Source organism: Ictidomys tridecemlineatus, chromosome 3, assembly GCF_052094955.1.
Source record: "Ictidomys tridecemlineatus isolate mIctTri1 chromosome 3, mIctTri1.hap1, whole genome shotgun sequence".
NCBI classification, from domain to species: Eukaryota; Metazoa; Chordata; class Mammalia; order Rodentia; family Sciuridae; genus Ictidomys; species Ictidomys tridecemlineatus.
The window spans coordinates 64124382-64151956 of NC_135479.1; the positions used below are offsets into that span (position 1 = coordinate 64124382).

At 56.4% G+C, this 27575-nt stretch overlaps 1 protein-coding gene across 3 annotated transcripts in view; it reads left to right on the plus strand.

Annotated features, from left to right (window-relative positions):
- Positions 1-27575, plus strand: part of LOC101959776 (potassium inwardly rectifying channel subfamily J member 12) — a 72382-nt gene that overhangs the window by 5847 nt on the left and 38960 nt on the right. For 2 of the 3 annotated variants that reach the window (XR_013436426.1, XM_005339436.3), the window contains exon 2: positions 24386-24507. The gene's annotated coding sequence lies outside the window, so the exon portion shown is untranslated. The other variant, XM_078043070.1, reaches the window with a different exon arrangement.

Here is a 27575-nt window from a genome sequence, read left to right on the forward strand (position 1 = left end):
ACCCGGATGCACACTGGTTAGTTCCTATTTGGTGGCCTCTGAAAAGACAGGGCTTGTGTTTCCAACATGAGCCACTTAGTGGTGAGCCACTTAGCTCAGTTCAGCCAGGTGTGCAGGGACAGGTCACCAGCTCCTGGAGTTCACCTGGACACAGAAGACAGACCAGGAAATGGGAGAACTAGAGCCATTTGCAGCTCTCCATGTTCCCACCCCTGAATGGGTATCCTGGGGAGTGTATGTGTGACATGACACCTCCCTTGTGAAATCTGGAGCACCCCGAGGCCAGAGAGGGAGAGCCACAGCCCAAGGTTGCACAGCTCATGAGAAGCAAGGTAGGAACTTCACCCTGCTCGGCCTCCTTGCAGCTGTTTGGAGACTTGAAGTGGGGTAGCGTGTGGAGACAGGGAGGTGCTGGCTGGTGTGTGACCGGGAGTCAAGGAGGCTGAAAGACTGGGGCCAGGGAGGTTGAGAAGGAGCTGTAGGTCCGGGGCGGGCCCCTCACCCCACCTCCTCCTCCTTCCAGCTGCAGCTTGGGCCCCCCTGAGCTGGCGGCTGCAGCCCTGCAATTCTCCAGCACTTAAAGCAAAAATAAATCGCTGCCAGCAGCTGGCGTTTTGGGTGACAGCAGCAGCGCCACCCCCTGCCCCGACCCTCTGCCTCTGGGCTCCTGGTTCCAGGCCAAGGCCAGACTCCCACTCCAGGCTTGTATGGAGCTGTAGAGGGCTCAGGGGGGCTTGGCATCGCCCAGGGAGCGGGGTGGGGGGGTGGGGACCTCATGGGTCACATGGAGGGCAGAGACAGGGTGGACACCTGGGGCTTCGGGGGTGCTGGAGTCCTGAGGCAGGTGACGAATGCTCATTGGTGGGGCTTTGGAGAGATCCTGGCTTCAGCCATATAGAAATAGGGCCTAGGTGGGGCTGGGGTGCAGCAAACTCAGGGAACACACCCCTCTTACAGGGCATTTCTGTTCTTTCCGGCCTCTCCCTTCCCTTCCCAGAGAATCCTAGGGGTCTTGCCTTATCACATGTCTGTGCTGTGGGGCCCAAGGAGGTCACATCTCTGCATCATTTATGTTTACAACAAATAGCTCTTGAGATCTTGCTGTGTGCTTCGTCCTCGGCCAGGAGTCAGGGGATGTGGCAGTGCACAAGACCCCCCCCCCCCCAGCCCTCATGGGGCTGGTGTCTCGGTGGGTGAGGGAGGTTCCAATGGACAAGTAAACCAACTCAGGGAGAATCACAGACGTGCCCATAATCCTGTGTCACTTATTACAGTTTGTAATTGCAAGAGGGTTGCATGCTCCTGGTTAAGTATCTAACCATCGGCAGGGTGGAAAGTGAACCTCTCCTTCTCAAATTCTGTGTCTTACTCCCCCCCCTCCTCCAAGAAAAGCTTCGTGTTCTTGAGGGGACCATCATTAGAGAACTTTCTGGATTTTCTCAGGGCTGTTGTGCAAATGTTGGTATGTGAAGGAGGCATATAAGCATGCTAATTTCCCTCCTCCCTTCTTTCCTTCCTTCCCATCCATGCCACTGTGTCCCCTGACTGTGTGGTGTCCCCATGCCTGATGGACCCACGGCTCTCATCCCGTCTTCTTTGCATATGGGTTGCGGGCTGAGTCACCGAGTCTCTGGATCACAGAATCCTAAGTTGTGGAGTCTTTGAATGCGCGCCGAGCCACTGAAGTTCCTGCATCATGGATTCTTTGTAGAGTTTTAGCGGCTTTGAGACAGGCAACCTGAACTGCACAACTGGAGCATCTTAGCACCAGGAGGGGTGCTGACTCCTTGCCTAGATACCTCCTTTCTCAGATCCCACTAGCAATTTCGAAGGTCCCCTGGCTCCATTCCTAGAATTCTGGGTTTGGAGGGGGCGTCTGGGAGTTCAGTTTCTAATCTTGCCCAGTAGCCATTCTCTGCTGCCGCCAAGCTCCCAGGCCCCCCGGGCAGGTCCCATTCCTTTGAGGCTGTGGAATTTAGGGGGTGAGTCCAGCTTCCTCTTAGGGCAGAGTGAGCCCCCCACTTGGATTCCCAAGGGGGAGCACCCACCACTTCTCCAGATAGCCTCTTTGCTTCTCTGGTGCCTTTGACCTCTCAGAGGGAGAATCGCCGGCTTCTTCACGGTCTTCAGATGAAGATCCTTTGTCCTGAGGAGGGTCACCCCCCGGATCTTCTGGGAGACCCGCATCACTGTGCCTCTCTCCTGTTCGGCCACCCTGTCGTCCCCGAAGGAACGATTTGAGAAGAACTGGGCTCCTACTTAGGAAGACTCTGATGCCCTGATTCTGGGGGGAGGTGATAAAGACCCCCCCTAGTGTTCTTGCTCTTCAAGCTTCAGTTTCTCCATTTGTGACATGGGCACCAGCCTCCGCCCCTGAGTGCCTTGGCTCCGTGGGCAGGGCAGGACAGGGCAGGGCAGGGCGGCTTCCTCTCCTCCCTGCGCCTCTCTGCTGTGTGGCCGGAGGCTCAGCCACGCCATCCCTGTACCCCGCTGGGTCTCAAGCTGTCAAGAGCACCTGCCAGACAGAGCAGCCAGGTCCCTCCGTGGGCCATGGGAGATTTGAGGATCATCTCAGGGAGCGTCCCCAGGAACCTGTGCCGCAGTCTTAGCATGACCCAAGCCCCGCTCTGGGGATGCAGTGACAGAGGACTGACACCCTGATGCTTGCCCTCTTCCTTTCCTCTGCTGGGCGCGAGCTGGCCTGGGTCTGATGAGCAGGGCTCCGTCCATTCAGGGGTCTTGGCTCTGACCCCACAGCAGATGCCCTGGCCCTGTGGCACCAGGACCCGATGACCAGGCTCTGGGCTTGTCCCGACCCTGTTGCCTCCTGGTGGCCTCAGAGCCAGCTGTAGCTAGGTGAGGACACCCCAAATGGAGCTAGGGTAGACAGGGAGGAAATTGGGAGGACAGGGCCGGGGTGGGGTGCGGGAGCCCTGGGGGCTGTGGCTTGAGGCTGAGCTTTAGTGTGTCACCTGTGAAATGGGAACAGGAGAGAAAAATGGGCTGAACAAATTCACACGCCTGATGTTGTGTCTGGGGGAGGGGGAAGGATCCAGGGGCAGGAGTCTGGAGGGACAGTCAGCCAGGTCCAGGCAGTGACAGCAGGAGCACTCTCGACCCTGTGTCAGTTTTCCTGTGGCTGTGTCAGCCATGACGCCACCCTGGGGGCTCAAAACAGAACAAGTTGAGGGCTGGGGTGGTGGTGGCTCAGCGGTAGAGCCCTCGCCTAGCACGTGCGAGGTCCCGGGTTCGATCCTCGTAAATAAATAAAGGTATTGTGTCCAGCTACAAGTAAAAAATTAAAAAGATATTAAAAACAAAAACAGAACAAGTTGAACATCTCTTATCTGAAATGCTGGGATGAGAAGTATTTCAGTTTTTTTAAAAAAAGTTTTTGTAATATATTCATATACATAATGAGATGTCTTGGGGAAGGGACCCAAAATCTAAGCCTGCGTCGACGTGTTTCATGTACGTCTCAGGCGCATCACCCGAAAGTAGGTTTACATAATATCTTCAATAATTTTATTATGATTTAGCAAAGTTTCATGGTGTGGAATTTTCCACCTGCAGTGTCATGTCAGGGTTCAAAAATGTTGGAGGTTTGAGCATTTGAGATTTTGGATTTGGGGATGAAGGATGCTCAAGAACTTGTGCAAATGTGCCTTCCAGTTTTGGTGGCCCGAAGTTTAGGATCCTGGTGTGGACAGTGTTGGTTCCTTCTGTCGCCTCTGAGAGACAGTTGTTCTGGGTCTCTCCTGGCTTTTAGTGTCTGCTGGCCGTCCGCGATGACCCTTGGCTTGTAGCTTCGTGGCTTTCTCCTTAGACTATCCTTCCTTCTCTTAGAAAGATGCTTGGGTTGGATTTAAGAACCATTCTAATTCTGGGGAGTTCATCTCCGGACCTTTAAGTTATTTACATTTGCAAAAAAAATCCTTTGCCTACATCAGGTCACGTTCACAGTTTCCAGGTGGGCATATCTTTTGTCGACCCACAACACAGCGTCTTACCTGGAAATACCACCCTGTATCTTGACATTTTCTTCTTCAAAGAAAAATAGAGTAGCCAGGTGTGGGTGGCCCGCTCCTGTAATCCCAACTGCTCGGGAGACTGAGGCAGGAGGATTCCAAGTTTGGAGGCCAGGCTGGGCAACTTAGCGAGACACTGTCTAAAAACAAAGATCATTGTATTGTCATGAGCAGCTAATAAAAAAAAAAAATTAACACAAAGGAAAATCAAAAGAAAGCAATTCACAAAAAGCATGACATTATTTAAATATCGGAAACAAAAATAAACAGTGTACATGATCATAAAAAAATAATAATAAATAAAAATAAAAAGGGCTGGGGGCGTAGCTCAGCGGTAGAGTAGAGCACTTGCCTAGCTTGTGCAAGGTCCTGGGTTTCATCCCTAGCACTGGGGGAAAACAGTCTTAAAAAAAAAAAAAAAAAGAAAAATGTTCTTTTCGGGCAATCTACCTTGGAGACACATACCATTGGGGTTCTGTTTGTTGGTCGGTGCCACTTACCATCTGTCTGTCCTTGGGCAGATGACCCAGCTGCTCTGTGTCGTGGAGATAGTAATGGCCCTTTCCCTGTGGGGCTGCTGGGAGCAATCAGTTCTCAGGCAGCCCTGGGACAAGGGGAGGGTGTGGGAGACAACGCCTTTTATGATTACAGCAATCAGCAAAGTGGCTTTAAAAATCGGACTGGTATTTCCGGAAGAGGCTGAATTTCCGTTTGGTTAACCTGCCTCACTGTGATGTACTCACTTCTAGGTCTCTATCCAGCCTGGCGGGGAGGCTATTGTTAACATACTGCTGCTGCAATAATGTGACACTTAGGTCCTGGTGCCTGGGCAGTCCCGACAGAAAGTTCTGGAAAAGCCAGGTTGGAGGGGCCGTGCCTTTGTGACTTTGAGAGCTGTTACCACTGTGCCCTCCAATGGGGTGGTGCTGGTTTGGGGTTTGTGTGTATGCCTCTGCCACGGCCCACCTCCCAGTTTGCAGACAGGGAGGTCTAACAGGGGAGTGTCTTTCTCTTGGTTCAGAGGTGGGACATCTTTCCACGTTAATGCATCTTCTTGAGGTTTCTTCTCGGGCGGGCAGGGTGGGGGGTATTTTCAGACCTCCATATCCCACCCCCCCACCATAGGGAGTCAGGTGGGATGTCCCTGCCTCATGGCGGGGGTGGGGAGGGGAGACTTCTCATCCTACTGGGGGTCTTCGTGGCTGACTTCAGGGACAGGGAGCTGCTGCCCCGCTTCACCGAGGACTTGGGCGTGGGCCAGGATGGCATGGATCTAAGTGGGGGTCACCCACTTGCGGGGTGACCTCATGCTTATTTCCCAGCATCCCTGCCCAGAGTCTAAGGGGTCCAGGGACTTTTGAGTTTCTCCATTAGCTGCAGTCACGGGAGGTGAGGTTGGGTTTACTCCTCCAGATCCCCTCCCTAGGCCACCAGCCAGGCACGTCCCCCTAGAGGTGGCCTGTGTTTTTTTTTTTTTTTTTTTTTGATGGCTCACTGTGACGCGCTGGCCTGCCGCCTGCCTCTCCCTGGGCTCCTGGCCACCATCAGGATATTTTTGGGGGCTCCGGCACAGCACATGCTCGATGGTGGATTCAGTACACCGCGGTGTCACTGGGCGCCCTTTACTTCTCAGGAAGTGGCGCGACGTCTCCCTGAGATTTGGCACCCAAATACAATAATGAAAATGACTGTTTACCCCGCATCTGCTTGTGCCAGGCGCTGTGCTCAGTGCTTTCCCGAACATTATCTCATTTAATTCTCAAAAAGATGTCCTGGTTGGACGAGGAAAAGAGACTTGAGACAGGGGAGCTGCTCGGGGAGGCAGGTGGCCAAACCCGATTTCAGCTCAGATCCGGAAGCCCCACAGGAAGAGGCCCGGGGCCAGGCTGGGTCCTCCCTTAGTAGGAGGGAGACCCCTGGCCCCAGGATCCTAGGAGATGTCTTGTCCCAGAGAGTGTCTCTGGCCTAGAGTGACCGCACTGGGCGTGGGCCAGGCTGGCATGGATTGAAGTGGGGGGGTCACCCACTTGCTGGGTGACCTGAGCAGCCTCTTATTTCCCTACTCTGAGAAACAGGCCTCAACAGGCTCTTATTGAACGGGAAATGTTCCAGGGCTCAGGACTATCTTGGAATTGCAGATGGCAGAGGGCTCTCTGAGTCCTTCCCATGAAGAACAAACCGAGACCCGGAGAAGGGGAGGGATTGACAGAGCTAATGTCCACCCTGGGTGACCTGTGGCCTTCCATCCCCCTCGTGACCTCAGCCACCAAACGCAGGCTGGTCCTGTTGACTGCTCTCTTGCCAAATGCCAGGCTAGAAGACAGGCCATTGTTCGAGCCCTTTGGACTCAGGTGGGGGAAGGTGGAGGCCAAAGCCCTTACTAAAACTCTTGGGGAGTGTGTTGCCCCCATAAACATTTCCTACCTGGACTTTCCTTCTGTCTCATGTCCCCGAGAGCCCTCTGCTCACCAGAGCTGGGCTTCCAGGTTCTGTGGAGGTGAAGTGTGGGCCTGTCTGTCTTTCCAGAAATCTGTCTGTAAGTGAGTATTACAGGATGCTCCAGGAGGTGATGGGGCTGCTGTGCCACTTGGGAGGACAGTTGAGTTGTTGGCTGCTTATGAATTCATCCACGGTTTGACTTTGGGGATCCCCAGTCCTGTGGGTGAGCAGCTGCCCCCACAGATCCCTGGGTTGACCAGAAGTCTCTGCAGAGGCTGGGTATTGAGCAGAGAAGGCTTCCAGGGGAAGGGACTCTGGGCGCTTGCCTTCTGGGGGCTACTGTCACACCTGTGCCCTCCACGGGGAAGGGGGGTGTCCAGCCCCGGGAGCCCTCACAGGGCCTTTCAGAGCCGTGCCTGGGGCCTGAGGCCCAGAGGTCTTCGGCCATCCGCCCCTAGGTTCTTGCCAGGGAGCACAAATTAAAAAGCACCAAGCCCTGAGCACGGTCACAGTCGGGGCAGCTAGGGTGGCCCTCTGTGTCACAGGCCCCTCTGCTCACTGCCAGGATGCCCGCTTCTGAGCTTGGGGTGTCATCCTGGACCCTGCCCTTCCCTCCTGTTCCAGAATTGAGCTCCCTTCTGGGGGACCACCTTCCTGTCTCTTTAAGGTCCCAGACCCTCCGGACAGTGTGACCGTCCCTCTCACTGGGAAAGTCAAAGAAGAGACTTCCCACTGGCCGCACGGGGACGGCTCACCTTCTGGGACCCGCCTTTCCCCTCCCTGAAGACGGCTTGTCACCCCCTATCTCTCGGGGCCTGGCACCTCTCACATAGCCAAGGCCACCGCTGTGTCCAGGCTCCCTCTTATTCCTGACCCTTCTCTAGACGGCAGCTAGGGTGGTCAGGAATGATCGTTCTCTCGTTCTTACAGCAGTGAGCACACCTTCCCCACGACCTGGTCTAGGGGTAGCCATGGCTCTGCTGAGGGCTGTTGGGTTTGGATTTGTCGGACTGTGATTTCCTTCAACCTTTGTGTGTCTCTTCATGTCCAGTTTTTTTTTTTTTTTTTTTGGTGTCGGGGGGAGTTGAAGGAACCTTATTAGGCAGGGCATGGTGGCGCACGCCTGTCACCCTAGCGATATAGGAGGCAGAGGCTGAAGGATCCCAAGTTCAAGGTCAGCCTCAGCAATGTATGGAGACCCTCGGCAGTTTAGCAAGACCCCCATCTCAGAATAAAAGCTAAAAAGGACTGGGGATATAGATGCATGGTAAGGCTTCTGTGGATCCCATCTCTGTTACCAAAAAGAAAGAAAGAAAGAAAGAAAGAAAAAAAGGCCCAATGAACCATTTTAAAGTGAACATTTCAGGAGCAGGGAGGGGACTCAAGATGTCGTGCATTGACCGCATCTGTCTAGTCCCCCAAGACATTTCCTAACCCCAGTGGTAAACCCCGTAGCCATCTGCAGTCCCTCTTCATTCCCTTTCTGCAATCATCAGGCTGCTTTCTGTGTCTGGATTTTCCCAATCAGGACATTTCATGGAGCGTGTGGCTCTTGGTGCCTGGCTTCTTTCCTGTAGCATCCTGGTTTCCAGGTTCACCCGTGTTGCTCTGTGTGTGTCAGAATGCTGGACAGCACACCACTGTGTGGACAGACCCCACATAATTTTTGTCCTAGTGTCACTTGATGGACACCAGGGTTATTTCCACCTTTTGGCGGTTGGGACCGAGGCTGCCGTGCACAGTCGCGTGCGTGCATGGTTTTGTTTGAACACCTGTCTCGATTGTCTTGCTGTAGACCCAGGAGTGGCATTGCCGGGGCGGGTGGTAGCTGTGATTCACTTTTGAGGATCGGTCTTTGACAGCTGTCTCCCAGCTCCAGAGCATGTGCTCTTGACCTTCCTCTGGCCTCTGCCTCGTCTCTGCCCACAGAACTCCTCTCTGGGGTTCCTTTGCTTACCCCAACTTCTTTTCTCGACCTTCGCCACTTTGATGTCTCTGAAAATATTCACAACAGAGTCTTGGTGCTCTGGGGTGTCACCTGGGCCTGCCTTATTGTTCACCCTGTGGGTCTGTCAAAGCCTGGCTCCCTGACCCTCCGTCCCCCTCTTCCCACTCCTTCCCCAGGGCTCAGGCCTCTTCTTATCCACACTCCTTCCCCTGCACCCCTTGGTCAGCCCTGGGCTCTGCACCCTGGGATCGTCTCTAGCCCAGATTTTACTTGCCATAGTGACCCCTCCCCTGGAGGTCGGCACTGGCTCTGACCTCTGAACCTCCACCCTTCCCTGGAAGTTGGGGCTGCTGCGTGCTGAGCGACCGCTGTGGGATGCTCACAGTCACCGTCTGGGCCTGGCCTGCTCTGGTTAGTGGGTGGGGAGGGCTGAGCTTGGGGCCCATGGTTGGGGTTGGCTGGGTGGCTCCCAGCTCTGGCATTGCTGTGCCTGTGGGTCTGGGCGCCCCTCACCTGAGAAGCAGCACAGGGACTGTGGTCTCCCTACTCGGGTGGGGGTTACCGTGACCCAGGCCGACTTGTGCCCAGGGCTGGGAGTGGGGCTTGTGGAGGAACCCAGGGCAGCTCTCTTCCTGAGCTGCTGTGACTTCTCTGGGTCATGCCACCAGCGCTTCTCAGCTTCAGCGCCCCCAGGTGTAAGCTGCCCATCCAAGTCCCAGTGCTATCGTGTGTCTGGGGGTTCCCCCAGGTCTGGCACGGAGTTGGCGATCCGTGTGTGTTTACTGGGGGTCACAGTCTGTTGGCTGGGACCCACCAGGGAAGGACCCGTCTAGTTGCTTGAAAGGGTCACCAAGGCAGACAGATGACAGAGGGACAGATGCCCTCAACAGGGGCCCTCTCCCTTTGTGCTGCACCCCCCCCCAGTTGCAGCTGCTCGAGGCGGGGGGCACAGTCCCAGCGGATCCCCCACCCCCTAATCAGCCTGTCAGCACTGAGGGCTGGCAGGAGCCCCCACTGGGGCTGTGCCCGAAGGCTGTATTTGGAGGGGCTCCAAGCCAGCTGCTCCCCTCGGTCTGGGGTTCTTCTGCTGTGTATAGTGGGGGTTCCGTGGGCCCCGACCCTCCTTGCAAGTGAAGGAGCCAGTGAAGCCCAGGCAAGTGGGTTCAGGAGATGGGGCCCGGGGTGGATCGTGTAGACCAGGTTTGGCTGTCTACACTGCAGATGGTATAGATGTTGGTCGCTACAGCACTGGGGCAGTGTGGACAGATGTGGGTTGTGAAGATAGCTGGAAAGGCTGGCCGTGTGAGCAGCACTGAAGTGCGGCCTTAGTTGTGTGGGCTCTGTGACCATGGGGGGGACCTGGGCAGCGTCCACCTGTCTGAACTCTGCAGACAGAGCGAGTGGTGTGCTGCGTAGACACCTGTGCGTGGACAGTCCCAGGTAGGGAAGGCATTTGTGGACAACCTGGGGCCCCAGGTCCCACAGACCCATCGCTCCCTTTCGCTCTGTGTTCTTCTGAACCTTAGGAACTTCTGTCCCCTCCTGTGCGGCCTGCTGCCCTGGGAGGGGTCACTCCTCCCGCTGCGGAGTTGAGATCTCAAACCCACACGTGTCTCCTGTGATGTCCCTGGCGAGGCTGCCTCTGCTGTACCCCCTGCCCGCCCACCTTGGCTGCTGGGGCTTGTGAAGCACCCGGGTCAGAGGCTCACGTGGCTTGAAGGTTTAACTGGTGTTGGGACTCGCTGTCACGTAGCAGCCTTGGAAAGAGTCAGGGTTCTTGTTCTCCACTGTGTGGATGAGGACCCCGAGGGATTTGGGGGATGGGGGGCTCCTGATGCTTCCTGGGGCTATAATCAAAGGATCCAGCCCTCAGAAGCCCAGCTTCGGGACCCTCCCAGATGATCTGTACCCGAGGCTGGATGTGCCCCCCCCCCCACGGCTGGCCCCCCCCTTCTTTGGCTTCTGCAGCCCCTTGAGGGCCCCTCCACCTTGTCCTTGAGCACCCACTCTCTCCAGCACGTGGTCTTGTTGCACGTACGTAGTCCCCCTAAGGTCCATCTCTCCCCTCTCTGTTCCAGTATCAGGGATTGGACCCGGGGGCTCCCACATGCTAGGCAGGTGCTCAATCCCCAAGCTGCGCCCCCAGCCCTTTTTATTTTATTTTAAGACACGTCTTGATAAGTTTCCCAGGCTGACCTCGAGCTTGCGATCCTCCTGCCTCAGCCTCTCAGTAGCTGGGATTACAGGCGTGTGCCTCCATACCTGGCTCCGAAGGCCCGTATTAGAGATGAGGGCACCGCGACCCAGAGTGCACAATTGGATCTCGTAGGTCAGCCGTCGTACCCGTGTTCCCCTGCCACCTAGCCCCCACCCTGAGCAAGGAGGCATACGCCTGGCCCATGGTCTGAGGCTGGGAACATCCTCCCTGGGCCACTCAGCTGTGCCTGTGCTCCTCAGAATGTGGCTTCTCCAAGCTCAGATTTATGAGGGTGGGACGGTGGGTACCGTCCCTCTGTAGGGCACTCCTGGTCACCAGTGCTAGGTTTTTCCTTTCCCACCCACTGAGCTGGGTGAGGCCACAGAGGATGTGCTGGGGTCTGAGCAGTGGTCCAGTGTTGGCAGGTCCCCTCCCTGTGCCTCATCTGTAGAATTAGACCATCTGACTCCCAGGGCTCTTATGAGGTTTCAACGAGAATCCAACTATAGTACCTGGGGGTCGGCGTCTGACGCCCGGCAGATGCTCCCTAAGCGTAAGCTCCCACGATAGATTTTTGTTGTGCAAACGGAAGTGGAGCCCCTTGCTCTGTGCCCACCCCGCCCTGGGGGGACGAAGTGATTTCAGAGAGGACTGGAGGCTCAGACTGAGGCTAGGGGGTGGGGAGAGGGAGGACAGTGACTGTTATGTGGTCAGCTGTCACAGAGCCACCCTGGTGCTGCACATCCTGGGGAGGAGAACAGTTGGGGAAAGACCCGGAGGTGGGAACTCCTGGGAATTCAGCATTGAAGGACCCCCGAGGCTCTACCAAGTGTGGACACAGCCATAACTACCTGGTGTGGTCCATACGGGGGTGGAGGGGCGACTTCCTGTCCACCCCTGGTTTCTGGCCCAGAAATGATGACCGCAGAGTTAATGATAGGAATACTTCTTGATGCTAGTCCTGACCCTACGCTCTTTGTGAGCTCGGTGATCCTCACGAGAATCACGTTGTGTGGACCCATGTTACAGGTGGGAAGACGGAGGTTAAGCTGCCTGCCCAAGGGCCTTCAGTGGCCGAGCTGCTGCTGATCTCCGGGGAAGGTTGTGCACTGGCCTGGGGCGAGAGGGAGGGTGTGTGTTTGGGGTTTAGGTGAGGCCAGGGAGGAGCCTCTGTGCTTGGTGGGCAGGGCCATTTCCAGAGTGTGGTCGGGCCTGGCTTGCTGTGTGATCCAGGCCGTCTCTGGGCCCTGGGGCCTCTGTGGCCAGCCTGGGCTGTCCCCTGATTTCTCAGCGGGGCCACAGTCCTGCTGTACCCGGGTCCCCGTGAGGTCTGGCACCGTGGCCACACTGGGCCCTCAGAGCGTGGGCAGGGGACAGGGGACACACTCAGAAGTGCCAGCTGTCCTGGCTTGGAGTCAGAATGTGGGGGTGAAGGCCTCGAGGAGGCTGGAGCTGAGGGCTATACACATCTGGACTCTTGTCCTCTTGGAGTCCTGTGAGAAGTTCCCAGGTGACAGGCGGGGAAACTGAGGCCCGGAGCGGATGGCAGGGTACCTGCTGGTCCACAGACAGGGAGTCAGGGGGCCATCGTGTTGCTGAGCCTGCCATGTGCCCTGCCAGGTGCCCAGTCTGCAGACAGCATGTGCGATGGCCATAGCTACATCTGCTGGGTGTGGCTTGGTGATGGCCTCGTGCTGCGACCTGGTCCCCCATGCCCACCTCAGCCCTTGGAGGGGCTATTGGTGCCCACTGAAGGGGACACTGAGGCCCAGGCAGAGCCTTGCTGGGCAGGGGCTGGCCTTCTTATAGCTCAGAGGAAGCCAGTGGTTGTGGGATACCCTGGGGGGGTAGACAGGGGTCCCCGGCCAGTGTTGCCTGTCCTGGCCGGGGTGCGGGGCTTCTGAGGGTGACAGGGACAGATTGTGCTGGGACTCAAGGGCCGATTCAAGGGCCCATTCCACGTGTCATGTCCTGCAGCCACAGAGCTGGCCAGGCTGGGCCTCCATGGGGTGTCTGGAGGTGGGACGGGCATTGAGGCAGGTGTCCCCAGCAGGTGAGGGGACCCTGTTTGGCTGCATCTTCCACCTAGGACCATTCTCACTTCCTCCGGAGCTGCTCCCTGGACCCAGGTGTTTGGGAGGCCCTGGCCAGGGGTCCGTCCAGGGCTCTCACCCAGGACCTGGACAGGAGCACGTTGACCTTCAAGGCCATGTCTGATGTCCACTCTTCGCTGTGTGACCCCCAGGCAAGTCTCCAGCTCTCTGGGCCTCAGTTTCCCCGTCCGTGTGAAACAGGCATCAGAATGTGCCTAACCTGTGAGGCTACTCTTGAGACTAAATCGGGGACGCCAAATGCTGTGGCATTAAAGGCACAGGCTCTGGATGTACCTGTCAGCGTTTGCCTGCCCAGCTCTGCCTCTCCCAGGCTGTGTGGCCTTGGGTGAATCACTTGACCTCTCTGAATGTCAGTTCTCTCATGTGTCAGATAGGATAACAGCTGAATCTGCCCTGTAGGGCTTTCTCGGGGCACTGCAGGGCAGTCCAGGTAGCTGGGACCAAAGTTCCTGCCATGGACTCTGGAGTCAGGGCCTCTCAGAGAATACAGGAAACCTTAGCTCTTCAGGCTGGAGAGCAAGAGTCCACATCCTCGCCACTGCCCGAGTGGGGGTTGTGGCTCCCGCTGCCTGCAGGGAGCGGATCACCGGCAGTTTCATCCCCGAGCACTCTTGTCTGATGAAATATAAATAGCATGCAATGTTTTCGAGCATGGATAGGAAAACGTCTGTGGGTCGGGCCCTTCCTCCCTGCCCTCCCTCCCTCCCTCCCTCCCCTCCCTGCCCAGCAAAGGTACCTGAGGCCGATGAGCTGGCCGTGGCGATGAGCAAGAGAAGGGAGCTCGTGAATTAATCATCACATGATCTGGGCTAATGCACTGGCCATGGGCAGGGTGTGCAATGAGTGCATTAATTGTCCAGAGAGGGCAACTTTTGTATGGGTGTGGCCCAGCATCCCCAGGTTTGCAGAGTGCCTGGTGTCTGGGGTGCCTGTTTCTGGGGCTCTGTGTTTTTGGGAGTGGGCACCTTCGGGGTATTTCTCTCCTGCTGACTGTGCCTTGAGTGGGCTCCCCAAGACTCTGAAGGGACCCATTCCTGGAGTTCAGCCAAGCCAGCTTGATGTGGAGCCTTGGACCAGCACCCCTGCTCTGGCAGCCCTCTGCTGGGGCAAGGACAAACAGGCGGGGATGGGATCAGCAGCTGCGGGCAAAGCATGGGGCTTAGCCGTGCCCACTCCCAGCTCCTTTATGTCACCTAGTCTCTTTGTGTTTGGGTTTTTTTTTCTTGCCTGCTTTTGAACCAAGGCTGTCCCAGACTAGCCTCTTCCTGCCCTGTTGCCAAGGTGACCAAAGTGGCTCTGCCGCCCTGTGGCCATTGCCAGGGTTGGGTGAGGGACCATGGGGTGTGCACATGTGCGTAGCCATGGACATGGATGCGTGTGCATGCTTGCCTATGTGTACACGTGTGTGAGAGGAGATTCAGGGGGACACCTCCAGGTGGGCAGCTGCATGTGGACACGCACAGATCCAGGGTCCGGGGAAGGACACAGGCCCCTGTGCATGCACAGGAGTGCACACGTAGGTGCGTTGCACACTCAACACCCTACCTGTGTGTGAGGCGGAGCTGCTGGCTGACTGCTCCCTTCTCAGACCAGGGGCTTCCTTCAGCACCGGGCTCTGCCCAGCGCCTTCTCTGGCCAATCCAGTAGCCTGCACGAGTGGTCATAGGAGTGAATGTGCTGCTCTCAGCCCTTGGCAGCTAGGGTGCCCCACCACTCACAGCACCCTGGGGTGACCTCCAGGGGGCTTCCTTTCCCACAGGGGGATAACCTAGGAGTGCCCAGGGCACTGTTGTCTGGCTGTCCAAGTGGTCATCACTCGCCAGTGCTGGCTGCCCTGCTTTCCTGTCTCATATTCCCTTAGGGTGCTTTCTGGGGTCACCTCCCAAAATAGACATCTTGTTCCCAAATCCTTGACTCAAGGTCTGTCTCTGGGGAAAGGCCTAGGGAAGCTCTGGTCCCTCCCCAGGCTGCGTGCGGGGCACACTCAGGGACACGCCACCAGCAAGGGTTCCATGCAGCGCTCTCATCACCTGCAGGGCCCTGTTCTGGGTGCTGAGCAGAGACGGATGCCATGCAGCTTCACAGCTGCCCCAGGGAGGGGCACAGATGAGGGCCACTTTATAGATGTGGAAACTGAGGCAAGGATCAACGATGGCAGTCCAGGCCTGGAGGGCGGAGGCGGAGGCTGGGTGTGGTGGGAGCCTGCAGAGACCTGGGAGGCTAGGCAAGAGGTTGGTCCATGGGAGACCAGCCTGGGCAGCTTCACGAGACTGTCTCAAAAAGTAAAAAGGAGCTCTGTGGTACAGCACCCCTGGGCTCAGCTCCCAGTCCCACCAATGGGGGAAGAAAGAAAAGGAGGAGGACAAGATAGAGCTGGCCGAGGCTGGGACCAGCTGTAGACAGAACTGGCCCCCAGCTCCACACCTGCCCTGCCGCGGTGGGTGGAGTCAAAGCGGGGGGTGGAGCCGCATGGGGGGGTGGAGCCGCGTGGGGTGGAGCCAGAGGGGGTGAAGCCAGAGGGGGTGGAGCCAGAGGGGTGGAACCAGAGGGGTGGAGCCAGAGAGGTGGAGCCAGAGGGGGTGGAGCCAGAGGGGTGGAACCAGAGGGGTGGAGCCAGAGGGGGTGGAGCCAGAGGGGTGGAGCCAGAGGGGTGGAGCCAGAGGGGGTGGAGCCAGCATGGGGGTCTGGGGGCCTCCATAGTCTTCTTTACGCCCTGAAGAGCCCAGCTGGCAGCGTCCCAGTCACACATCTCAGTGACCTCCCCAGGATGCCCAGCTCCCAGGCACTGGCTGGTCATTCTGTCCTGGGTTGTTGGGGTCTGTCTCTGAATCTCTTTCTTTTGAAGGAGTAGGATGGTCCCCGAGTCTTTGAGAGGTGCATACAGCAGGTACAAAATAAAAACTCCTTTCTTCCTGAGTGGGGCAGGGAAAGCTTTCCCTGGGACCCTCCACGTCTGCCCTGCTGCTCTTGGAGCGGAGACCTGCTGGTTGTGCCCTTGCTCCCCCAAACTGACCTGGTCCTCCTAGGGCCAGCTTTGGTGAGAGGCACCAGCTCAAGGTCACAGAGCAGCAGGGCTCAACAGGAGGTAGATGTTAGGTCCCTGCCCCGCTAGCTCTAGGCTCTGCCATCACCGGCCTTCTCAGGCACCAGTTTGCTGCCACCCAAGAACTGGGGGCCACATAATCCGAGAAAGCTTCCTGGCAGGAAGGTGGTTCTAACCCAGGTGTGTGGCTGTGAGTTCTATTGGAGACACTAGAGCCAACATCGTGGCTCTCTGCCAAGTCCTGAGTTCTCACTTCTACCTGCCATGAACTTTGTGCTGGGGCTTTGTGGCTTTAGGCAGGAAACGTGACCTCTCTGAGCCCCACTTTTATTCCACTGTAAGAAGAAGCAGTGGCGTGAAGGAAATGGTGTGTGTCATGGTGTGGGGCGTTCCTCACACACAGAAGGCATGCAGAACCAGTTTGTTGGGGTTGGAAAAGCATGAGTGGCATTAGGAGGTTGGTGCCAGGCGGCACTGGGGTCAGAATGGCCTCAAGGAACTTGCTTGCTGCACTCTGGCTCTGGGGTGCCTCAGTCTCCTCATTGTGAGGTGGAGCTGTTGAGAGCTGTACCTCACCCAGGACCAAGATGAGGTGATACCTGGGAGGCCAATGCTATGGACACCCCCATCCTGCCTTCTGGAAACTTCCTCAGTTTCATGCTCCTGGCTTGGGCCTCCAGCCCCCGTGACTGTGGGTTTGACCTGGGAGATGGGAGGTGGGACAACAAGAGGAAACTTGAGGGTGGGAGGGTCAAGTTCTGGGTTGACCCTGCCCAAACCTCTGAGCTGCCCTTCTTACCCCCAAACCCTCTCCTATCTCACTTCCCTTCCCTGACTTGGCTCCTTATTCTGGCCTCAGGGCCTTTGCACTTGCTGTACCTCTCCTTGAAGCCCTGCTTTCTGTTTTAAGACCTGCCTGTCTGGCAGTCAGCCTCGAATCTCACCTTCCTGGGTGGCCAAACTGCACTTCCTGCCACCTTCTACATGATCATTTATTTTCTTCTGGCATGTCTGTCTGTCTCTCTGTTAGGAGCATTGAGGGGCAGGGCGTACGCAACGGTACCTGGCCCTCTCATTTTATTTTGAGACAGGGTCTCACTAAATTACCTAGATCGGACTTGGGATCCTCCTGTCTCAGCTTTCAGAGTTGCGGGGGATTAACAGGCGTGTACCACCATGCCTGGCTTCCGGATGACACTTTCTGCACGCATGAGAGAACCCACCTAAGACTACAAAGGAAACCAGAAATGTTGTGCTGCTTATCAAGGCAGTGCCTCTAAATGTGCGATGTGGTAATTAGCATGCAGCCGCCTGATGAGCGCCTACAACCATCCAGACCTGGCTGAGGCTCTAGGAGCAGCTGCACTGGAGGCAGGGAGGAGGGGGAGCAGGTGCAGCCACAGCGTCTGCAGCGCGGTCTGTGTCATGGCCGTGCCTAGGCGGAGGCCAGGCGCCGCAGGGAACCCTACAGCCTGCAGTTTGCAGAGAGGCTGGGGGAGACGAAATTGCCAAAATGGCTGTTGGTTCCTCATCGAGTTCCCAGACCCGCCTTGGAACCTTTGGAGCTCCATGAGGAAGACAGGGGACCTTGTAAGGGGCCAGTAGCACCTTTTCTGTGCTCCTCAAGGGGGGGTCATTGTCATTGGAGTCCCTTTGTTAGACGCCAGATCCCGTCAAAGGGTCAGAATGACAAAATTTAGTTTAAACATCTTTGATGGCTTTATTTTTCGATTCTAGAACCGGGCAACACTTTATTCCGTAAAACAGAATAAAAGTGTTCCGATTGAACCCAGCAGAGGAGGTTGATTTTATAGGCAGAGAAAGGCTGCAGAAAGCAGAGCCCAAACAAAAACAGAATGGGAAGCGACTTGCCTTGTAGAGGGAAGGCGGGGTGGGCAGAGGAGACAGAACAATGAAAAAATAACCGATTAGTTAATTTTTTTTTGTAAAAGGATTAAGGCCGAGAGAACTTCAACGTCATGCAGATTAAAACTGGGCTGTCTGGGGAAAAAAAAAGTGGGAAGAATCTCTCATATTCCTGGTTTCTTGGGAGGTCAGATTAAAAAGCTTGGTTTCAGATGGCGGACATTGAGCTCTGGCAGGAGTGACTCCATTTTGGTTTTTAGCCTGGTCTCAGAGAGTCCGTGCGGGAGCTGAGTCTCAAAACGATGGCCTCCTGTGATGTTTGCCCAACACCTGGGTTCCATCCAGAGCCCTTCTGGGCCATGCTGGGTTGTGGCCAGGACGGCAGAGCCTGCCCTTGCCCCTCACTGGGTCCTTGTCTCCTTGGGCAGGCCTCCTGTGGGTCTGGGGAGAAAGAGGGCATCCTGTGACCCGGGCTTTAGTTTCCTGGCTGTGGTGGGAGGACAGGGGCCAGGGATCAGCTGCATCACCAGACCCACTCATGTGGCAGGGTCACAGGGACAGGAGGAACCCCCCTTCGCCTCACTTCTGGGCTTGGCTCTGAGCCCCCCTTGGCTGGCCTGGCGGAAAGCTGACATTTCCTGTCCTGAGGGACAAGCTCAGCTGGTGCCCTGAGGATGACAGCTCTGTGCCCTCCTGCTGGGGTGGCCCTGCTGGGAGCCGTTAATAAGGTGTGTGTGTGTGTGTGTGTGTGTGTGTGTGTGACCACCCGCCTCCAGGTCTCAGGCTTCTCTCTGTGACAAGGTCAACAGCATGGTGAGGGGTATCTCATTTGGACGATGGGAAAACTGAGACCAGAGGGTGGCAGTGACAGAGAGAGTCCCAGGAAGGGGAGGTGTCTTGGGACTGGCTGCAGCTCTACCTGCTGTCTTTCCATGTAGGCCTCAGGGCATTTTGAGAGGCTCAGAAGCAGACTCCTGGGTCCTAATTCCCTTCTCTGCCTCTTCCAGGAACCTGACCCTGTGCTGGGGGGTCCCTCTGGGAACTCCAGACCCAGGTGTGGGGGGAGACTCAGAAGGATAGGTAATGGGGAATTGAAAGTGGGCGTTGAAGGATGTGTAGGAGTTTGAGGGCAAACGGAGGAGAAAGATCTTCCCGCAGGGGATCTGTCCTGTGCAAGAGGAGGGTGCACAGGCCAGATCTGCCCAGCTCGTCTGTGTGTCCTCTGGGGAGCCTTCTCTGCCCACCCTTCCCTCTCCCTGGTATGCTCAGCTCCAGTCCCCAGTCACCCCCATCTGGCACCTGCAGTCCCAGCCCAGCCTCAGGGGCTTTATCTGCTGTTCCCGTTTCCACTAATACTCCATTCCCACATTTTTTTTTCCTCATTAAGGTGTCCTGTCCAACACGTCCTCCTCAGAAGCCTCTAGAGTGGTCCCACCGGTCCCTGAAGTCACCCTGGTTCTGTCTTCTCAGTACATTTTGCCCGTCTTGCTCCACGGCAGGTGTTGGCCCCAGCATTAGAATCTGCACAGAGCAGGGACTCCCCCATGTGAAGGCCGAGTGGGACCCGCTGCAGCAGGTGGAGAGGTGGTGGGGCGTGCCTGGGCCCAGGCCTGGGCTGTACTCTCAGTTCCCTGCGGTAAGAGGGGGCGTGGGGACGGGCCCTCTGGAAGTCACCCTTTCTTCCTGGCCACCTTATCTCAACACTCAGCCTCCTGTCCAGGCCAGATGGACCCCAGGCCTTCCCAGGGGATAGTCTACTCCGGAAATAAGGCCAGATTTTAACATGGGGAGGAAGGGAGGGGGGGGGAAAGAGAAGCGAAGAAAGCGACCATCTCTGTGCTCTGTCAGCAGAGTGGGTTGGATTTTGGAGGCTATAGCCCTGATCCTGCAGGTTTTAGGTTGGTACAGCTCATTGGGGAATAAACTCAGCCCCCAAACTGGGGCCTACCCTGCTGAGAGCAAGGTGGACCCCAGGGGATCTTGGTGAGTGGGGGCTGGACGCACAGAGGGGCCAGGGACAGATGGTAGGGCTTGCTCGATGGCTCATAGATTGGTGACCTGGGACATGGCTCCTCTAGGCAGCTAATTTCCTGCCGTCAAACATGCCGGTGCCATCCCTCTTCAACTCTGAGAAAATGAGCCGAAGCCAGGGGTTCAGTTCCAGGGGCCCAGGAAGGTACTAAAGGAGGAACAACAGAGAAACCTTGATGGGAGGAGCATCCTTTGAGGTTTCTAAAGCATACCTTGAGTTCTGAAAGGCAGAGAAACGCATTTCAGGGTGAGGGGGCTGGCTTGTCCTGAGGCCCTGAGGTGTGGATGTTCCTGAGATGTTGAGTGTCACGTCAAGGAAGAGTCCTTCTCTAGCTCTCTGCTCATCCCCACTGTCCTTTTCTTGTTGATTCATAAGAACTCTTTGCATATGGGTACATGAATCCTTTTTTTTTTAATCACGAAAGATTTATCATTTGCCTTTTATTTTATTTATAATGGGTTTTTGGTAAGCCACACCATAAACATTTTTATTTTGGCAAAACTTCCAGTCTTTTCTTCAGCAGTCTTTCTGGATCCAGGTTGCCGCTTGTCTCTTTGATCACAAGTCCCCTGCTCTTCAGTGCACGTGCAGAAAATATCTGAGAACTTGAATTAAGTGGACATTGGAAAGATGAGAGCTGTGTGAAAAACAGAAGCTCTGAGATCTTTGCCCACCCGGGTCACAGATCCCTTTGGGGTTCCTTCCCATCATGACTGTCTGCTCACTCCTTCCTGCCAGAAGTGGGGTCCAACTGAAGCCCTGATCTCTGGCGTGGGGCAGGGTCTCAGATGACAACAGGGATAGTCTGGGAGATGGGAAGTTTCCGCAGGGGAATCACAATATACTAACTCATTGCAGCCTTGTGAGATGGTATTAACTTGATTTAGTCTGATTTTATGGGCGAGAAAATCGGGGTCCAGAGAGGTAATGGGATTTGCCCAAGGCCACACAGAAAGGAGCAGAGATAGGACTTGGATCCAGGACCTGCTGCTGCAGACCTCTCATGGCTCTCGAGATCCTCAAAGTCCCTTGGGATCAAGTTCAAGCTTGCTAATAGGATACTCAGTGCTTCTGGGGGCCTTGGTTTCTTTTTGCTGTCAGTGTGACACCTTGGCCCCCGTGCCTGCACACAGTAGGCATTCAGGAGTGTTCCCCTTCCCTGTTAGGATGACAGTGGTGTACCCCTGCCTGTTTCTGTGCACCCTCACTCCAGGCCCAAATCCCTGAGGGTGCTGGGGTGTTGCGTTGGCCCCCCGATTTGCAGACGAGAGCAGGGAAGCTCAGAGGTGGAGAGAGCCTTCCCCAGACGCAGCCTGTGAGGAGCTGAGCCAGGATCTGCTCCCAGATCGGAGGGACTCTGAGGACCCTTCCGAGACCCAGGGTGACCCAGTGGCTCTTGACTCCTCCCCTGGGCTGCGGTGGGGCTGCGTCTGGGCTCTCTCTGTTCCTGCTCACTGCTCCTGGGGTCACGACCCTCCTCCAGGAAGCCTTCCTGATGTCTCCCCACTGGGCTAGACACCTCCCCCGGGCTCCCGAGGGCTCTGACGCGGCTGTGACCGGCTGCGCGCCGTGACTGCTGATTTCCTTGCTGTCTGCCCTGCTAGGCAGGGAGTCCCGCGAAGGCGGGTGCCTGCTGGTTCCTCTTCAAGTCCCCAGTGCCCAGAGCTGAACTTGGCATGGAGCAGGCCTTCAGGAAGGGTGAGACGGTCAGAGAGAGGCCAGAGAGGGACAGAGACGTGTCCCAGATCACCCAACAAGATGGAGCCCCACGAAGCCCCCCCCCCAAACCCTTTAGGTGCCCCCCGCTCCTAGGATTCAACAAGAGCCCAAGGAAGATGACCACAGTCATCATCCCAGAGAGGGAGGGCACAGAGGGGCCTCTGTCCTCTGTTGCTCCCAGGGGCCTGGGGCCAAGGACACCCTGTCTCCCCTGCCCCCACCCTCTGCAAAGGATGTTGTCAAGATAAAAATACAAGCAGGAACATTCTCTGGTGTCTGGTGCTGTGATTGCCGTCCACTTTGGTGGGGCCAGAACCTCTTGCCCTGGCCTCACCTCAGGGCTCATGGGGTGGGTGTCCGTCTCTTCTGGCCCCTTGGTGCAAGGCTGTCCGTGAGGTCAGCGGGTCCAGCCCCGTCTCTGGACTATAGGTTGCAAAGATCCCTTCCATTTTCGGCAACCAGCACTTACTGAGCCCCGTCTGTGCGCTGGGTATGTTCTGGGCACTGAGGGGGTTGGCAGCCTGGTTCCTGTCCCCATGAAACCTGGGGCGGGGTCCTCCGGGGGAGGACATGTCAGCTGTCTGTCAGGTTGGGCCCTCTGTTTCTTCTCTCAGCTGTCACATCCCGGCACTCCCCACTTCTTAGGAACCTGCACTTATTGTGTGTTTGCTGTGTGCCCGACACCAGGGACATGTCTTGGTGGATCCCTGATGAGAAGTGATGGGGTCTTCCCATTCTTTTTTTTTTTTTGGCTGGTGAGCCGGAGGCTCAGGGAGGTGCCCTGGTAATCTGGGGGTGCCATGCCTCTCCGGGTGACTTATTGATGATGATGGTGGCTGCCTCCCGAGCCCTGCTGATGTCAGGTCCTGCCCCCGGCCTTGGGCCTCCCGACAGCACGTTCAATTTTGTGGGCACATCCTCTGGGAAACCAGGCAGGCGGCGGCCTCCCCCCCATTTTGGGAGGAGGAAGCTGAGCCTCAGGAAGGGGAAGTGCCTTGCCCTGTCCCCTGGGTGGTTTCAGCTTTGGTCTCCGCTGCCAGGTTTGGCACAGAGGGAGGTTCGGGATCCGTCCTGCCCTGCCCTCCTCGCTTGCTGGCAACCGCAGGCCAGGACAGCCTGTCTGGCCCTCTGTCCAGTGGAAGCACCGCACCGCCCCCCCAGGTCTAGCCTCCCTCATCCAGGGTGGTGAGCATGACCCAGGAAAGAATCTGGTGGACTTGGGAGGGCTCGCTCACTGGGTGGGTTGTGTGGCCACTGCAGGGTGAACAAGGAGTCCAGGACAAGGTGTCTAGAGACCGGGGTTTTTAGGACACTTCTTTGCTGGCTCTGCTCTGAGCCTCAGGGCCCCTCTGTGGAACTCACAAGAAGAGGAGGTTAGGGCTGGAGTTTTCAGTCTGGAGGATGCCCCCTTCCAGGAAACAAAGGGAGTCAGGAGTGAGGCCTTGAGAGTTGGAACTCTGTGGAGGTGGGCTGATTCCACAGGGCAATAGGGAGCCAAAGAAGGTTCAGGAGGAAGGGCAGGGCTGAGAGGTAGGTCCTCTTCATTTCCTGTTCGTTCTTTGGCCTGTCCTAGGCTCTCAGTGACCAGGGGCAAGTGACTTGCCTCTCTGGGCCTTTTTTTCCTCATGTATTCCATGGGCAGAATGATCCTCCCGTGAGGGTTTGAATAACTGGTGTCAGTGGCCGAGCACACGGCCCAGGCCGGGTACAGTGTGGGCTTACTCCCTGGAAGGGCGTGAGATCTCAGCCCTGGCCCAAGTCCCCACCATGGGTTCCCTGCTGTGTGACATTGGTCTGTGATACAGCCTCCATGAGCCTCATCAGTTTTGAGGGTGAAAGGGCCGAGCAACCCACCCTGGTCCGTTGCAGCTGCTAAGGGAGTCATGGGGGGTGGGGGAGTGGGGGATCAGGAAGCCCAGGGCTGTGGGAGGCTTCAGGGGGGTGAAATGACTCACTTGGAGTCACGCAGCGTGTGAGGGGCAGAACTGGGATTTGAACGCATGCCCGTGCACCTCTAAGACCTACCACCGTCACACCTGCCTAGAGGCTTGTATGATGTGGAGGTGACTCACCCACCGTTCCCTTAATCCCTAGCCAGAAAAGCCAGTGTGGGACAGTGTGACAAACAAGACATGACTGTACCCTTGGATAGGGCAGGGCATCTGGACCCAGTGCCTGGGAGGAGGGCAAGATTGGGAGTAGCTCAAGGAAGCTGACCTCTGGAAAGTCACAGGGTCCCTTCCCACCATCTACCCTTGATCCTCACAGCATGCTGGAGTGGGGGGGGGAGGCAAGGGGCCCCCTTTGACCAAGGGCCACGTTGATTCTAGGGGATTGCTGACACCACGGGGTAGGTGTGCATGCCCAACAGAAGTCCCTGGAAAGTGTCCTTCCGCTTGTATAGCTGTTCACGCTCTGAGGCCACTCACCTGAGCACCACCTCATCCATCCATTCCTCTGTCAATCCCGCCCCCCTCCCCACCCCCACCCCCGTTAATTCATCCATTCACATGCCCACCCTTCCAGCTGTCCACAGCTGGCCCCAGGGTGGCATGGGGAAGGCTCAGCAGGTGATGGCCAGGAGCACAGGCTGGGGACCTTTGGGATACTAGGAGAATTGCCCCATTACCTGCCTCTAGAATGGGAACAGAAATAGTGCCAACCTTGTGGGGTCCTGAGGATTCCGTGTGTAAAATGCCCATGTCTCGCCTGCAGGGGGCGCTGATATTGGCAGCTGTGACTTCTCTCTGAAGACCCATCTCCTTCTGCCGTTCTGCCCTTGTCTAGCTCTTCGTTTGGGGGGGTTGTGGACAGTGCCTGAAGGCTGTGAAAGTGTGGGGGCATCAGAGGCCCAGGCTGGGGTGGGGGCGCTCCTCCACCTCTCCTGGGGGTCTTGAGGGAAGTGAAGAGAAATGTGGGTTTGTGTGAAAAGTTCTGACTTTCCCTTTGGGGAGAGCATTGGCCTGTGCAGTAACTTGGGTTTTCCTCGTTCACTTTAGGGTCTTCTGGTGACCGGATCCTCCCCAGCTGGTGCCTGGGAAATGGCAGCTGCTGCTCATCCGGCCCTGAAGAGTGTCACTTGTCCGCTTAGCACCATTACTTAGAAGATAGAGTTCAAGAGGTAAGGTGAGGGTTACTGAGGCAAACCCGTCCGGCCCATCATCCGTCCACCAAAGGCTGCTTGGTGGTCCCCTTACCCACTTCCCTGTCTCTTCTTCTGCCCATCCACCCACCTCTCTGGCCTCTCATTCACCCTTTATCCATCCAGTAGTTCGACTGATGCACTCACGTCGACGTCCATCCACACGTCCATCCATCATCTAATCACCCATTCACTGACCTGCCCATTTATCCGTCCACTCACTAATCCATCCATACACCCGCCCATCCTATCATTTTCTTACTCATTTCCCCCCCACCCATTCCTCTGCTCGACGATCCGTCCACCCACTTCTCCACCCACCTAACCCATACGTGTATCTGGTCACCCTATCCGTCCACCTACCCATCTGTCAGCCCGATTTATCCGTCCATCTGCTGGACCACCCACCTGTGCATATGTCTGTCTCTCATTCATGGCTCTGTCACCTCCCCACCCCTCCCTCTATTCCCTGCTTTATACCTTCAGTCTTTCCTCTGGGCAGGGACCATTTCTTGGGTGCCTCCTCTGTGCCGGGCAGGCCCTGGCGCCAGCCTCTCTGGGCCTCTGGGGTGGTGTCAGAGATGGGGTCTGGGCAAGATGAACCCTCACACAAAGTAGGAAGTAGCATTGGGCCCTAACAGGAAAGCCCCAGGGCTAGAGAACCCCAATAAAGGCTTAATAGAGGAGGGGAGAGGAAGAGGAAGGGCAAGAGCAAGTCTTAGAGAAGCAGACTGGCCCCGGTATGGACAGCCAAGAGGGGTAGAGTCTTTGCCACCTGAGGCCCCGCGAGCAGGAACCCAGGGGAGCGAAGTTCCAGTATAAGTAGTGGGGAGGTGAATTCAGGAAGAGAAGGGGCCACGACAGGGTGTGCTGTTGTCATGGTTACCACTTGGGAAGTTGGAATTCAGTCCGGCTGGGGACTCCAGGGGAGGCACCCTGGAACACACCCTCAGAGTGATCCATCCAAGGGGCAGGGAGCAGGGGGCCTTGAGCCATCTGCTCCTGACCCCCACTGGCTGTGCACAGGCTGGAGAAAGTGGCCAGAGAAAGCTTTTGGGCAAAAAGACACCGGTGTTGGCTGCTGGAATGGGTCGGTTGACCTTGAAGTGGTGACTCGGGTACTGACCCCCGGTCCGCAGCCCTGGCACACACTGTGCTGTCATGGCTGATTCTCAGGCCCTGCGTGGGCTTGGTGCAGAGAGCCTGCACTGCATAGATCCCAGATGTCTGCAGGCCAGCACCCAGGGCAGAGGCTGCTGGAGTACCTGCAGAGGAGTCCGTCTGGAAAGGCGATTGGGCACGAGAGAGGTCCCTTCCTTTAGATTGGGAGGAAAAAAAAATGGCAGGTCCCTCCCAATCCTCCATCCCCCTCTACACCCATGCGTTGCTCCTACCAGCCAGCCCCCAGCCTCTTCTCTGGCCCTTGGCTCCTAGCTCTGGCCACGCCCCAACAGGGATGACCCTTGTTACTGCCCCTGCATTTCAGTGGGACCCTTGCTGTTCCATTCTCTGAGCAAGACTCTGGCACAAGAGAGAACTCTGCAGCCCCCGGCCTCTCAGTCCTGTGGAACTGACCAAGGAGGTCCTCTCAGAGCCTCTCATGCCAAGCCTGATGGATAGAGTGACTGGATGAGAAAGATTTCGTGGCAGCCCAGCACCTGGTGGACCAAAGTTCTGTGATTGATTGGTGGTGACCGTGGGTGCTAGCTATCGGGAGAGGGGTACGCAAGCCACCACCGGCCTTCCCTGCATGGAAGGGTCTTCTGGCGTGGGGGCTTCCCCTTGAGGTAGTGAGTACTTTGTCCCTGGACTTTCAAAGAGAGGGCAAATGGCCACGGGTCCGTGCTGGTGAGGATGTGTAAAAATCTCCACTTTACAGTGTAGATTCGGGCAGTTTGTCTTAATTGTCAAACAGATTTGCAGGGGTCTGGATGACTTGAGGCTGGACTGCAGCATTGCCACCATCAGGACTTACAACTTTGGGTGTTGGTCTCACCTGTGTTCCCCAGATTGGAAGTACCACTCCTTAAAGGCTGTGTGACCCTCAATGAGTGACTTAACCTCTCGGAACTTTAGTTTCATCCCTGGAAATTGGGGGCTAATAGCCATAGTGTCATTAGAGGGATGACATGAGGGAGGTTATCAGAACTTTTGTTTTTTTTTAAATTTTTTTATTGGTACGCTATAATCATACAGAATAGTGGGAGTCATTGTGACGTCGTCGTACATGTACGTGACATAATTGAATTGATCTTAACTTTTGGAAGACTGTCTAGCAGATGAATGGTGAATATTTGATAGATTTTGACCATTTACTCCTAACTCTGGAGGGGTCCCCCCCGCAACTAGTGTTCCCTAGAGGAGAGGTTTTGCGTCAGCCATATGGGTCCTTCTACCATCCCCCTCCAGTCTGTGCTTCTCTGTCACCTGGGAATGTGGGCCCAGGCCTTGTCCTGGCTCCTCCCGGATGTGACCGAAACCTGAGGTGCCCAGAGCCTCAGGGACTGGGCATGGGGTGTCCTACTCCATCCGGAGACACCTCCCGGTGACTCCGAGGCCCCACCCTTGGGTCGGGTAGCAGCTGCTGTCTGGTGTCCTCTCTAAAAGCTCCAGCCTGGGTCCTGAGAGGCTGCATCTACGGGAGCCTGGCTCTCGGGAAGCAGGTTGCATGGCTGCCGGTCCTGGGACAGCTTCACCACCTCTCGCATGGTCCGTGCCCTCTGTCCTCTGCCTGCTGAACTGGCTTCGAACGCCGCCTGTCTGGTTGGAACCGCCTTGTCTGGCTCAGGTAGCGACCCCAGTGCCTCTCCCGGAGGCCCCCGTCAGAGAGGCCTGGGACTGCTGTGTCTGGAGCATCTCCTCCTGGCTCATGCATCCCTCTGTAACCTCTTTTTCCTCCTTTGGCCTTTGTTTTCCTACCTATGAAATACGGAGCGAGCCTGGTTGCTTCCTGAGGTCTCTTCCAGAAAAAAACAAAAAAACAAAAAAAACAAGTTCTCTGGCTTTCTTTGCTTATTTTTTACCGTATGCACCCCACTCAATGAGAG